We start from the raw sequence: 12347 nt of genomic DNA, 5'->3' as shown, positions 1-12347 counted from the left end.
AATTCACTATTTACTTCATACTAGCTTTTGCCCGTGGGATCGCCCATTTGAAATTTTGTCTGTCACAGAAAAACTTCATCACGCGCGTTTCCGTTTCAAAAACCGGGATATAACCTGTCCTATGGTCCTTCGCCGAGGTTCAATCTATCTCTATACCAAATTTCATCAAAATCAGTTCAGTGTATTTTTTTTTTCATTTATTTGTTCCTTTATTAGCCTACTACGACATCATTCAGTGGTCTGAAAAATAGATGTTTCTTTTGCAGAACGAAATTCACATGGACGAAGCTATGTTCAAAAGTTTGCATTTGAGCATCTAACCCAGGACTTCTATGTCAGTTCCTTCGTTTGTTCGTTTCAGCCAAATGACGTCCACTGCTGGACAAAGGCCTCCCCCAAGGATTTCCATAACGATCGGTCCTGAGCTACCCGCATCCAGGTGCTTTCCGCGACCTTCACCAGATCGTCAGTCCACCTAGTGGCGGCCCACACTACGTCTTCACACTAAATCAGTACTGTGCTGTAATCCTACTACATTTACCTTCATTATGTCAACTCTACTGTGCAGACGCAACTCTTAATGAAATCTTTCGTAAAACGAAACGTAAACTGTCATTTAGGACCATTTTGAAATTGGAGATTTGTGAAATTATAACAATAAGTTCGCAAATTGTAATTATGGCTGCTATAGGTAATTTTAGGGGATTAAAAAGATGTTATCTTACACAAAGTTATTCAAGAGTAGACTTATTTCCATCTGTAGTCTTGGGTTCATCATCATCATCATTTCAGCCACTGGACGTCCACTGCTGAACATAGGCCTCCCCCAATGATTTTCACATCGCCCGGCTGGTAGCCGCCTGCAACCAGCGCCTTCCTGCTACCTTTATGAGGTCGTCGGTCCAACTTTCGGGTGGACGCCACACGCTGCGTTTCTGGTACGCGGCCTCCATTCCAGAACCTTGCTGCCCCATCAGCCGTCAGTTCTGCGTACTATGTGCCCTGCCCACTGCCACTTCAGCTTGCTAATCCGTCGGGCTATGTCAGCGACTTTAGTTCGTTTACGGATCTCCTCATTTCTGATTCGATCTCGTGAAGAAACGTCTTGGGTTACCATCATCATTAGCCACTAAATGAGACATATAAAGGGATTCGCAAGATAATTTAATTAGTCTAAACAAATAAAAAATATTTTGATTTTCATTTGTTTGTTTCTGCCGTTTGCCTCAGACGCCCACTGCTGGTCCTCCAAGCTAAAAACGCTACAGAACCTAACCTCCCAATTCTCATCTTCTTCTTCTTTCTTTTCCGAGCCAGTGCTACATAGCTATCTTATTAAGGTCGTCTGTTCACCAAGCAGGGGCGTTCTACCATCTACTATATTTTCATCTACGAAGACGCGCCCTACATTCTTCCGCTAATGTTTGAGTGTTATCTATACAGGCTAAATTATCCATGAGTGCACAAGCACACTAAAATAATGTCGCTCGGATTGCTCGGATCAAACTACCCGCGCGCCCGAGACCAAAAATTGGTGGGACGCGTCTTCGTGGATGAAACGATCTAAAGCCCGGTCTGTGAGCACGTAGAATTTTGTCGAATGACCCCAAGCTACCCATCCTTATCGCTCGCGCGTAATTATGTTGCTGTCGCGCTCGCACACTCACTACGGGCGCCCGTCGCACAGTCGCGACAGCAATATAATTATGCGCGAGCGATAAGGATGGGTAGCTTGGGTTCATTGGACAAAATTCTACGTGCTCACAGACCGGACTTTATAAGTACATGTAATTATCTTTTTATGACCCTACTGAAGATGTCCAAACGATGCCCTTTCCAGAACTGGGTCAACAAATCGCCGCTAATCGTGCGCGTGACCCGAAGATCACTTCAAGCTAATTCGCCATAAAGGTCATGTACAGTCAGTATCAAATAGCTCGTGACACCCAAAGCAGCCAAAAAGTTCGCAACACGTCTTTGTTACTATAAAGTCGATGATTATCTTCTTCTTCTAATATTATAAAGCTGAAGAGTTTGTTTGTTTGTTTACTTGAACGCGCTAATCTCAGGAACTACTGGTCCGATTTGAAAAATTCTTTCGGTGTTAGAAAGCCCATTTATCGAGGAAGGCTATAGGCTATATATCATCACGCTACGAGTAATAGACGCAGAGCAACAATGAAAAATGTTGCAAAAACGGGTTTTCACGCGTACGAAGTCGCGGGCACAGCTAGTTTAAAAGATAAAAATGTTTGAGATCCTTAACTGCCTTGCTCGCATAAATATTTTTATAACTATGTATATTTCAAAGTCTGTAAACCTTTGGAAAAGAGGCTGACAATAGTGACTGAGTTTCTTGCGCTGCTTCTTCTCAGCACTGGCCCATTTATTGTCCCGAAGCAGTGGTAGGGTTCTACTGGGACGTGTAAAAGTGCTTTTTAAAAGCCTACTTGCATAAATAAATGAGATTTTTTATAAGTTTTTTTTTATGAATAAGGTTGTGTTTTCAATATTTTGGCTACTTTGGGTGTCATGAACTATTTGACGCTGACTATACATCACATCAAGTTACACTGCATCTTATGTAGCTGAGATTAGAGATGATTTTGCAATGAAATTATATTGTTTCATGTGGTGTCGACTGTATTTAGTTTGGACAATCTATTGTTAGAATGACCGAGAATTTATAACGATATGTTGTAAGTAAATAATAACTGTAATTATTATGCTGTATACACACTATTGTTTGTGTATTGTTTAGGTCAAATTTTCACTCTAAAACAACGAATTATATTAATCATACCAGCAATCGACTGGCATAGTTACACCCGTATTCAAAAACATTACTACGAGGTCTCACAGTGCGCGTGAACGCACAGGGTGACACACGAACCAATCACAGAGCTCTATTCAACGCTGTGCGTTCGATTTGCTGCTTCACTTAAGCAAGCATCATTTGTGAATTCGGGCGTTAATTACTGCTCCTGAAAGCTACCAAATGCTATAGAATTGAATAGAATCTATTGTTTCGTTCGTTTGTTTCAGCTAAAGGACTTCCACTGCTGGACTAATTTTATTCCTCCCCCAATGATTTCCATAATGACCATAGAGATATAGAGAGATGCCAACTAATGCGCTGAGTTCGCAACTCAGTGTCACATTAGAAATTCACACACACAAAGTAATCAAAATATGTGCTCATTATCCACTGCGGTATCAGTACTCAACGTTCGAATTAATCTTTAGTAGGTACTACGCAAGCAATGTAAACTATTTACATTATGACGTTACTGCTGTCATCATTGCTATCACGAGCAATGTGTTCTGTTTTTGGGCATATTGCTGCGACACCGGCCACGCCCCCTTGTCACATCTCCCTTTAGTTTCTGTGATCTGTGATAATGACCGGTTGGTAGCGGCCTGCATCCAGCGCCTTCCTGCTATCTTTAAGAGGTCGTAGTCGCTTTCACTTTAGAGCCTTGTTCACGATTAATTACTAACCATTTCAGGCCCATCCCTTGCCCAATGTTGGGACAATAACTTTATTTATCACTACAATCCTCCAAACCTTGAATCATGGTGTCAAAATTGCTTCATACAAGACAATAAAATGTAGCAATATTCTCATAAAACTTATAATTATGTTATCAGATCTCGTGAAAAACAATTCACAGCTTATTTGCTATGGTCAACATGATAATGAAGCTTGATTTACTATGCTAATGAGTTCATGTAATTATTTCAAGTATTGTTCTTAGAATAATTACACTCGTGGTGACTTTTAATGTGGTTTTGGGAAAGAACTAACTTCAAAATAGAGATTGTGTGCAATATTTTCGTGACATATTTAATTTTTGAATTAGTACTTCATAGAGCGAAGTAAAAACACAAAAAAGCCTGGCGTTTTCGAAATTTTCGTGTGTACAAAATCTATGGAAATTTAGACAGTGTAGATAGGTATCATGATCGATTCGCCATACTTTCATTCCCAAGTGACGTATTCAATTCATACGGTAATTTTTAACTACACAAATATATAGTTTAACCTATGTTTACACATAGAAAAAGAAGTGTAAACAAACTACTATACTATAATTGGAAGCACCTGGATGCGGGCAGCGCAGGACCGGTCTTGGAAATCCCTTGGAAGGCCTTTGTCCAGCAAAGGACGTTATTTGGCTGAAACGAACGAACGAAGAAGATTGGTCGTGGTCACCCATCGAATCTCGTCCAGCCCTACACTTAAACAATAACAATCTGATGCAAGATTGCCATTTCCCAAACGCAAGGTCGCTGTTGTTCCCACAGCTTTGATTGCGATGGGTCTATACTCGGACTGAACGCGCTTGATACTTTGAGACATTTTAGGGCACTTTCTGAGATAAGCTAGTGTTCTGTGACCATTACTCGATTATGAAAAAGAAGAAAAAGTGGGAGTAGCTGAAAATCAGCACTGCCTGTGGGATACAGCACGAGCTGAACCAATTCCAATTGCTTTACCTGTATCAACTTTTAGTTATTGTCAGCACGAGCTGAGCCACTTATAATTATTGCTTCACCTGTATAAAATTGTCTATTGTTCCGACTTTTTTGTTTAATTTTAAGCAATAAACAATTAGTTAGGGCTTAGTTAGTGGAAAGCTGATCAACAATATTAATGAAAATTGAGCAATGAATGAATATTCCCAATAATAATAATTACAAAGGCTTTTTAAAACTTAAACAGTAGTAGTCGATCCCATTTATTCATTTACATAGAAACAAAAGCAAGACTAATTTTGTAATCCTTTTGTTGGCAAATAAAATACTTTTTGTTTACTTTACTTTTTAAAACTAAAATAAACATTAAACAGTATCAAGTATCAAGATTGTTTCAGCCTACCAATATCAAGAGTCCACTATCACAACGGTAATGTAGAGCGACAATAACAATAGAGTCAGTAAGCTCAATCCGTTGAAGCGGTTATCCTTCGTTCGTTTCAGACAAATGACGTCCACTGCAGGACAAAGGCCTCCCCCAAGGTATTTTTTGAAGCCGTTATCCTAAGGACATATTATTATTTACTGCATCGAAATAATTATACTAAAGGAAGTATGTAGCTAAACACTGTGTTTCATAATAGTTGTAATTAGGAGCAATTTTACGACAATAATGATAGTATCGAATGGACACCTCGATGGATCAACAGCCAAAAAAAATTGCTGTCATTGATTGACAAAATATACCTTTAAGTATGTACCTTGGAGACCTACAGGGGAATACTAATCATGAGGATATAATCAAGCCTGTCTATTACATAATACAATCATCATTATCATCATTTTAGCCACTGCTGAGCATAACCCTCAAGATTGACCTTTAGATCCTATGTCCACCTTCGATTTATCAAAAAATTATGGTGTTCTGTTTTGAAATTGAGGGTATAAAATGTTTATTCAGGCTCATGAATATAGTATTAGAGGCCGGTAGATCTGTTCTCATAAATAAAACACTGAATACTCAACTTTCACACCATATTGCCTTATCTATATTTTATAAATAAAAATGAATTGATGTTCGTTAGTCTGATTAACACTCGAGAACGGCTGGGCCGATTGAGCTGATTTTGGTTTTAAAATGTTTGTCGTAGTCCAGGGTAGGTCTAAACGGTGAGCAAATAAGGAAACATTGCGATGGCTTATTTATTGCCTTTAAGGGGGAACAGAGTTCGCCGGGTCAGCTAGTTTTAAATACAATTCATCACTTAACACAAAAGCGCGGGGTGTGGTCTCCGCGCGTCCCTCTATTCTGACGTTTGATTCTAGTGTGACATTGACATTACGTCAATGTCACTATGACAGCAGCTCATTGGATATAACGATACCGCTATTTTAACGTTTTAGATTTTTCACAATTAACAATATTTCGTTTTCCAGGGCAATCGAATACCGCACTTATCCTCATGATTGGGCCATTGTACGCGAAGTACCTTCTGAGTATATTTCTGCTGTACCTTCTCAGTTTCGTCACGCATGTGTTGTTATTAGTTGTGCTTAATGAAAGCTCGGAAGGTCAAGCGTAAAGCTTCTGTGGATTGGCATGTCAAATTGATATGCATATGTTATTGTCTGCTGCTCACCTTTAAGTTGTTCTGATGGGAGTCATTTGTCTTCTGCGTGATACTTTTACACGAATATAATAATGGAAGGCGTAAAATTACATTTAATTTTTATTTGTTTGTCTATAAAGATAAATAAGAATAGGCTAAAATAAAGGTTTAAAACGGTGAGAAAATATGAAAGAAAGTAGATATTCACTGGGTCAACTAAAGTCTTTTCAAGGCGAGAGTGAATAGGCACTTACAAGGCAGATAATGTACCATCCTAGACTGCATCCCACTTAACATCAGGTGCGATTGTGGTCAAATACCTGCCTTGTTATGCATAAAAAAATATTTCAAAGTTAGTTTGTTCGTTTCAGCCGAAAGACGTCCACTGCTGGACAAAGGCCTCCTAAGGTTTTCCACAAAGACCAGTCCAGCGCCACCCGCATCCAGGCAATTTTAAAGTAGATTGCTCTTTTTCATTAAGGTACCTGTTTTTTTAAACATGTGCTATTAATTTATGAATGGACACTGGACAACTCTACAACACTTTGCGATAGTATGTACATATCTATATATCTATAAAAGCGAAAGGTCACTGATTGACTGACTCACTCACTAATCACGAAATCTCAGAAACTAAAAGTGCTAGGAGTCTCAAATTTTGCATGGGGGTTCCTTTTAGAACGTAAGTGCTCACTATGATAGGATTTTGCAAAATTCAACTAGATTCAAGGATTTTGTAAAACGGGATCCACTCGTACGAATTCTATAAATGAATTACAAATCTTTCCTGAGGTAATTAATAGTAAGATTAGAATTAATATTATCCATCTGATTAGCCATTATTGTTTTTGCACTATTGTTACATTTCCCACGAACAACGGACTGAATTATCGATGATCTATGACTTTAATTACTGTAATCAAACGATTGTATTGATTAAACGAGTTTAGGGATCCGTAGGATAATTAGGAAATCACAATTGGTTCTTCTTCATTATCGTAATGAGGTTATTTACCCTCTCTAATTTACTAGGTAAAAGGAGGGTTTGGCCTACCCGCTCCACACTGACTGAAAGCAGAGTGGAGAGGAAAAAGTAATATTTTTGCATCGTCCGAGTCTTAACAAGTTAGTTTATTATGGGACTTAACAAGAGACAATAATCATTAGAGTTGCATTTTACAATTAGTCGGACTGGGCGAATCGAAATCCCAAAAACCTACATCTATAAAAGCGAAAGGTCACTGACTGACTGACTTACTGACTCAGTCACGAAATCTCAGAAACTACAAGTGCTAGGAGTCTCAAATTTTGCATGGGAGTTCCTTTTAGAACGTAGGCGCTCACTAAGACGGGATTTTGCAAAATTCTACCCCTAAGGGGGTAAACATAAAACAAGCATTTAGGTTACTACGAGGGGTAAACGAGACTTATTAGTATTACTATACCTAATCGTACATTCTTTAAAAAAACATTTTTATACGGAACCAGCTTTAAAGACCGTTCTCTCTTGACCGGATCCATCTTATTCATTCATTTGTCTTGCACGTGATGAAACAAAATGATTTATATCATGATGATCTTTTTTCTATCGATAATCATTTAATGAAAGGTTTCTCTGAAGAACATGGCTACTGTACGTGATCTTGTGAGATCATCATCATCATTTCAGCCACAGGACGTCCACTGCTGAACATAGGCCTCCCCCAATGACTTCCACATCGCACGGTTGGTAGCGGCCTGCATCCAGCGCCTTCCTGCTACCTTTATCAGGTCGTCGGTCCACCTTGTGGGTGGACGTCCCACGCTGCGTTTTCCGGTACGCGGCCTCCATTCCAGAACCTTGCTGCCCCATCGGTCTGTTCTGCGTACTATGTGCCCTGCCCACTGCCACTTCAGCTTGCTAATCCGTCGGGCTATGTCAGCGACTTTATTTCGTTTACGGATCTCCTCATTTCTGATTCGATCTCGTAAAGAAACACCGAGCAAGCCCTCTCCATAGCACGCTGTGCAACTTTGAGCTTCTGTATAAGGCCTATAGTGAGAGGCCACGTTTCCGAGCCATCTTCTTGATCTTGTGGGATAGGATAGTCTATTTTTATTATAGTTCGTGACACCCAAAGTGGCCAAAAAAAGTCGACAACACAACCTTATTCGTATTGCCATCTGGCGGATTTTTCAATCGCGAAAACCCTCATTGTAACAAAGACGTGTTACGAACTTTTTGGCTACTTTGGGTGTCACGAACTATGTATTTGACTCTGACTGTACCTACTTCTTCTCGTGACATCCTTGTATCATTCTTGACGAAGAAACCCCTAAATTCTAGTCTAAATAAAAGAATACTCCTAAAAAGATACAATATTTTATCATCATCATCACCAGCCTATAGCAGTCCAGTGCTGAACCCACTATGAAGTTTTAGAATCAATTAAAAAAGCAATTTACATAAAATTATATTTTAATTTCTACTGGGGGAGCAAAGGCCTCTACAGGGTGTAAATGGGTATATGAGCCGACACTAGCCCATGTTAACATGGTCATATAAATGGTATGGTGAAGTCAGAAAATTGATATCTTCATTTTAATTATTTTAATTTTCATACAAACCGGATTTTATAAAATTTATTTTGTATGAAAATAAAAATAATAAAATGGTGATATCAAATTTCTGACTTCACCATACCATTTATATGCCCATGTTAACATGGGCTAGTGTCGGCTCATATACCCATTTACCTATCCTGTATAATAAATTCACAAGGCAAAAGATTAGGTACCTACCCACATTCCCCACCCTAGCAAAACGAGCTGAGAAAGCAATTCTTAAAGCTGCTGAAAATGTCAACTACTTAAAATAGCCCTTTAAAAGGGTATAACCACAGAATAATAATAAGTACTACGTACAGAAGTTTTACTTCGCGAAGGTATTTAAAAAAATGTATGCTCAATGTCATTAACAATATGGTGTAATTTAGCTTGTCTCAAGAGTCAAGCAAGTTTGTCAGAAGTTTTGTTGACAAACGTCAGTGATCGGTACTGCGCCGAAGCTATAGGGCTGACTTCGGTAAAATGATGTGACGTGAGGTGCCAATCTGCAGAAAATGGCGGAGGAAATACATGATTTAGCATGAATTATCATGAATAATATTAACTACTTATTTACCTCTCAGTGTCTTCAGGCAACTTAAAAAAGTACATTCTGTGTTTTTATTATTATTTAGGCAGTTAAATACTGCACAGTATTTAGTACACCATTTTCTTTATTTTTTTCCATCATACACAAGAATACGCGTGCGTGAGTCAATGTTCGCTCGTATGTGAGGCCTTGTCGAATAGTACTCTTGTAGGGGGCAATCGTGCGTGTTTTGTTTTTGATGTAAACTCGCGGAGATGAACAGGCCTGGTATAACTAAGTATTTAAACAATTCCGTAAGATCTATCTACGAAATATCCCATGGTGTTGCGTGTTTCGAATAGCTATTTTATACTATTGTTCGATTCACGTGCCCACGACTGATTGAAATCATGTTTCTTTCTTGTTCTTGGAGCGCTCAGGGACGTACTATCGGCTCGACGGTGGTGCACCGGGGCCCCCTAAACTCAGGTGGCCCCAAACTCAGGTGGCCCCTAACTCAGGGGGCCCTCGGACACTAATCAGGGAATACTAAAACAAAATGCTCTCACTTTTGGAATGTAAATTAAATAGGTTGTAAGTTGAAACCCTGTTTAAATTCAAACCTGATTCTGAATAAACAATTTGTATTTGTATTTTGTATTTGTATATTTGTAAGTTTCTAACACAGCTTTAATCATGGCAACTCAAATGAAAGAAATGGCTTGTTTTAAATCCACAATCCAAAAATGTATCTTTGTGAGGATAGATGGATGGATATGGATTGTCACTCTGTCAAGCAAAAACTACTGCACAGATATTGTATAGTTTTCTATAGAATTAATTTAAGACCCAGGGAAAAATTAGTATAAATTTTCCCACTTTCCAAAGGGGGTCACAGTGACTTAAAGTCTTTCTGTAGCGAAATAATAGTATTTATGTAGCAGACCGAAATTGAAGTGAAGCCACAGGTAAAAGTTAGTTTATGTATATTTTGACTTGAAAAGACCTGAACAATTTCGCAAGGGCCACAATTTGGCACCGGGCCCTTTTGCTACCTAGCTACGGCTCTGCACTGCAATCAACTTTTATTAGATTGTATCTAAAAGGTTTACTAGTTTTTCTTTTGTTTATTTGTAATTTAAAATGACAGCAAAAAAGTTAATGAAATTAAAATTCAGAGAACTGAGTAAACAACAGGTCTAAAATTAGAAATGAGATGATTTAATGCTATGATGGTTTAATTAACGATCTTGTATGAAATATGTATGATACATGCCTCAGTCGGAAACACTTTTTTAACTACCAATTAGCGTAGTGGTTGGCGTACCAGACTACTGTTTACCTTGGTCACGAGTTCAGTCCCCATATAAACCAAAAAAGAAATATAGGTACAGGGTATAAATATTATTTCTAATAACTTCGTAAACCAGTAAATAAATTGCATTTTATCACACATCTTATAGCGTTGCTCTAATTCTTTGATTAATAACTAAAGATTCCGGAACGCGTAAGCGCCTACTAAAAGTTTTGAGCAACTGTTCATTACGGTGCTTTGGCTTTAAAACTATTTGCAGGCGTTTAAATATTCATCGCCACAAAGAACGAAAAGAAGGTTTAGAAGTCTGTTACAACTTCTTACGAGAGTAGTTTTGTTCAAATGTCAAAATGGCTATAGTTATACATGGCATGGATAAAAACTTGACCTTAATCAGTTTTTTTAAGTTTATGGCCATCAACCAATAAATTATTTCATGCCTGTAAAGACATAATTAAGTCATACCAGAATCCTATAAGTTTCATATGTATACTTGGACAGAATGCGCGCCATCGTAAAATTTTAAAGATGATTTTAAACGACAAATGCATGGGCTTATTGTACAAAATCGAAAAGAGTTTATCTCAGACCAGGCAAATCAAAAAATATCTTTCCGAAAGTCACAAAGATGACACAACCAGAAACCGAATCCTAGACCATAGTAACGTTATACATGAAAATGCGTCAAGCCAGCACCGGGCATGAACCAGTGAACCATAGAGCCCGTGAACCATGGCGGTTAAAGGGGTGATGTGTTACCTCGCCATGCGTGGAGACTCTACCGGTGCGAAAGTACGCGGGGAATAGTGCTCTACTAAATTAATTTATTATTCTTGTATGAAAACGTAATCATTACAGTGGGCGCTAGCTTCATTTCGAGGTAGGCATTTTGGTACTATTTACAATATTTCATACTTTTTACATGAGTAAAAATCATTCCATGCACTTAAAAATAAAACATGTAAAAATACTGAATGATTTTAAACTAACCCCCTGGATAGTTGTAAATGTAAATCCTAAGTAGTTAAAAAAAAAACTTTTTTTAAGTATTTTTTTACTTGCCAGTCTTGAATAGGACCAGAAAACTCTGTAGGTGAAGGCACCTACAGCTTTTCTTGTCCTATTCAGAGTTCGTACGTCAAAATTCGTATATCCTAAATAAAACAAAAAAGATTGGCGATAATAGAAAAATTATCAGCCTATGGTCGTCCATTTTTATAGGTACTTTAAGCCTCCCAAGAATCGCCTTAGAACAAAAACATAACCCCTCTCTAATCAGTCGGCTAAGCAGAGTACCTTTCCCTATGTTCCACACGAGCTCCGTCACACAATGCCAGGAGATCACGCACACAACGCAACAGGTGCGGTACACACATGCACATGGTATGTACAGGCTGATGTTTTTTGATTTTTGAAAAAAGAAGCAAACGTAATTCGAAATTTGAATTTTAGAAAAAAGGAACTAAAGCAAAGTAAAATCCAGGCTGACGTTTTTGCATTCATGCTTTTTTAGGGTTCCGTAGTCCTGACAAGGAACCCTTATAGTTTCGATATGTCTGTCCGTATGTCTGTCTGTCCGAGGTTTTGCTTGTTTTCCTCTCAAAATGACCGCTTGAGGTTTATAAAGTGATAAACCTTCACAGAATTTAAGTAAATGAGCTATCATAATGTACGAGTAACATGCATCAATCATCATTTTTAACTATTGAGTGTGAAAATCTACTTGAAATATCATTTACTACACTGACTAAATCTGCAGAACGAAAAGAACGTATTAGAGGCCAGTTAAGACGGCTGTAGAGTAAGTAACTGGTATTTTTTCAAAATA

This window comes from Ostrinia nubilalis, chromosome 27, assembly GCF_963855985.1.
Source record: "Ostrinia nubilalis chromosome 27, ilOstNubi1.1, whole genome shotgun sequence".
NCBI classification, from domain to species: Eukaryota; Metazoa; Arthropoda; class Insecta; order Lepidoptera; family Crambidae; genus Ostrinia; species Ostrinia nubilalis.
The sequence above is the reverse complement of the archived record's forward strand: the minus strand, read 5'-3'. Positions refer to the sequence as shown.